Source organism: Myotis lucifugus, unplaced genomic scaffold (assembly GCF_000147115.1).
Source record: "Myotis lucifugus unplaced genomic scaffold, Myoluc2.0 scaffold_211, whole genome shotgun sequence".
NCBI classification, from domain to species: domain Eukaryota; kingdom Metazoa; phylum Chordata; class Mammalia; order Chiroptera; family Vespertilionidae; genus Myotis; species Myotis lucifugus.
Window position 1 is genome coordinate 1,976,764 of NW_005871259.1, and position 2,809 is coordinate 1,979,572.

General features: G+C 53.5%; 2 protein-coding genes across 7 annotated transcripts in view; one reads left to right on the forward strand and one right to left on the reverse strand.

Annotated features, from left to right (window-relative positions):
- The window catches only part of DAP3 (death associated protein 3), a 26,857-nt gene extending 26,119 nt beyond the window's left edge, over window positions 1-738 (reverse strand). Inside the window, exon 1 of the mRNA XM_014463577.2 lies at window positions 720-738. The gene's annotated coding sequence lies outside the window, so the exon portion shown is untranslated. The remainder of the gene's footprint in view (window positions 1-719) is intronic.
- ASH1L (ASH1 like histone lysine methyltransferase) overlaps window positions 273-2,809 on the forward strand; it is a 124,895-nt gene continuing 122,358 nt past the window's right edge. For 4 of the 6 annotated variants that reach the window (XR_002831441.1, XR_002831442.1, XM_023761598.1 and 1 more), the window contains exon 1: window positions 574-922. The gene's annotated coding sequence lies outside the window, so the exon portion shown is untranslated. Of the gene's footprint in view, window positions 332-572; window positions 923-2,809 lie in introns of those variants that run through there. The other 2 variants (XM_023761597.1, XM_006097833.3) reach the window with 2 other exon arrangements.

A 2,809-nucleotide genomic window follows, 5' to 3' on the forward strand; every position in this document is an offset into this window, starting at 1 on the left:
GGGAGGAAAGGTTCCCGTCCCGCGGGATCCTTGCTCTCGATTTCGTTGTGCACAGGTTACGTTACTTCAAGGGAGTGAGTCTAGGCCACAACTCTCTCCTCCGCGCTATCCTCATCCTGTTTTTACCGCGCGTCCAGTTTCTACTTTCACAACCCCCCGGTGGCATTTTGGGTATCGCATCCTCCATTTTTTTTTTATTGTTGTGAGAGGAGGTCGAGGAGGAAGGCGGCGGCGGCCGCGGCGGCTGTTGGTGGCAGTGGGGGCGGGGAAGGGGGGAGGGAAGAAGAGGAGCCCGAGGAGGAGGAGGAGGCTGGGGCTCGCGCCGCTGGAGGTACGCGTGAGGGCCGCGCCAGCGCCGGCTCGACAGGGGCCGAGGGGAAGCCGGGAGCGGAGCGAGGAGGCGCCCTGGAGCGAGCGCGTCCGGGCTGGCGGGCGCGCCGGGCGGCCGAGGGTGGTGGTTGGTGGGAGCCGCGAGCGACGAGCCCAGCTCCACTCCGGCGCGTGTGGGCGGGCGTGCGCGCTCCGCCGCCGGAGTCGGGTGAGGGGGGGTGGAGAAAGCCAAGAGGGAGGAGTGGGAGGTGGGGGGGTACGAGGCGCCCTTCGCTCCCTCCCTCCCTCCCGAGGAGCTGCCGCCGCCGCTCTGCCGCCGCCACTCCGCCGCCATTTTGGGTTCGCTTGGCGGAGGGGGAGACGATCCCCGTCTCGGTTGCGGGACCCACCTCCCCTCAGTTTCTCCAGCTTTAGCCCCACGCCTTTCTCTTCTCCTCTCTCCCGTTTCCGCCAGTCCGCTCCCCCGCCGGCCGCCTCTTGACAAGCGAGAGGGATCCGCTGTGGACCCGGGGAAGCGGAGGAGCCTGGTGGCGGCCGTCCCCTCTTCCCCACTTCCCTGCACTCTCATCGCTGGGCCTCGGCCTCTGACACGGTGAGTAGAACCGCCGGGGGAGGCCTTGGGGCCTAAGTCGTTCCTCCGCTACTCAAGCCTGGGCTGCCGGGGCGCTCCTGTCATCTCCCGGACCCGCGCCTCCGGGAGAGCGGCGGCGGGAATGGGGGAGGGGAGCGCCGGGCAGGGGATCCTGAGCTCATCGGGAAGTCCCTCCTGGCGGGGCCGAAGGAGTGTCCCTCACTGGCGGGCCCCTGGCGTGGGGCCGGGGGGCGGGAAAGTCAGCCAGCGGAGGCGGAGTCGCCCGTGTCCCTGACAGGTTTATCTCGCGTGTGGTGTGGGCCCGACGGGAGCATCCCCCCAGGTCCGGGCTCCGTCTGTTGCGGGGAGGAGAGTGGCAGGAGAAGTGAGCTTCGGAGGGTAGTTTGCCTGCACGATCGGGTCTGTTGTGCTCCTGACCCGCTGAACTGCATGCAGCGAACGACAGAACGATCTCAGGGTTCTAAGTTGAATAAATGTTACTGGTTAGTTTGTACATGGAAAGACATGTTTTTGGTCTAGAAGACAGATGGTCTGTTGGTATAGAGCGGCTGTGTGTGTGTGTGTGTGTGTGTGTGTAAGGAAGGAAAGTGTTCCGGAAGAGTTTGCTTGTATTTGTATAAGGGTAATGGAGTTCCCCCTTTAAGTTAGCTTATTTTAAAAATAAAACGTGGGATGTTGTTCCCTGATGATTGACATGCGTGTGTATTTTAGGGTTTGGGAGAGAGTGCGTTATTACTTGTTGGGGAAGAGCAGTCAGGGCAGTAGTATTGTAGACACACTAGGTAGTGTGTGTGTGTGTGTGTGTGTGTGTGTGTGTGTGTGTGTTGGGGTCAGGGATGGGAGAAGCCTGTCATAGCCAGGTGTGGTCTTGGGAATAGTTGGTTTCTCTAATAGAGTGCATCGTGTAAATGCGAGGGCCCCCAGACCATCTTTAACAGCACAATTATTGTGAGGGTATAAAGAATGCTTGGCCTTTTGGAGGACCCGAATTTATATCAACATTTTATAATAGAGTAAAGCATTTGTATTTTTCAAACTGCACTTGCAGTTTGTGTGTGTGTGTGTGTGTGTGTGTGTGTGTGTGTGTGTTCCTAAATCCCTGTGAAAATGGTAGGATAGATGTTTTCTCCTATTTGACAGAATAGGAAATTGAGGCATAATGAGATAATTTTTCCAAGGTCACAAGTTAAGTTGGGGACAAAGTTGGGATTATAATTCAATGGTTTGACCACTACTCAAGTAGTATTTCCATCATACAATGAATGGAGCCTCTGAAGGTCTTTGACAGGCAAATCCTGAGTTCATTGGAAAGATAGGGGCATATGTGACTGGTTGGATAATATATTTGGTACCGATCAGTTGTGTCAGACATGTATATGGAATGGATGTTGTCCTTGCTCAGGTTGACCTGTGTGAAAATGTGTATCCATGACTATTATTTTTTGTTTATGGGGGAAGCAGAGCATTCCTGACAGTTAGGCTTGTGTGTTTGAGAGAGGGATCTTTCATACCATAACTTGTACCAGAGCAGCTGCATGGGGTCTGACAGCTTAATTTTTATTTTATTTTATTTTGACAGCTTAACTTTAAATCTTTGGGAGGAAGGATCTTTCATTCAGTCAACAAATATTTATCTAATAACTTCTTAATAAATTGTCCTGCCTTAGGCTGAGAATAATCAAGGTGACCCTGTTGAAACAACCTGAGTACATATGAAGGGGGACTTGTCTTGACAGAGATATATATTAACTTGAGCGAGGCAAACAAGTCAGTGTGGAATTGAAACTAGAAAACCTTCCTTAAAAAATCTATTCGGTTTGGAGGATATTTAGATCTTCCAGACAAATTTAATATGAAAGGATAGAAGTGTATTTTAATTAAGACTCT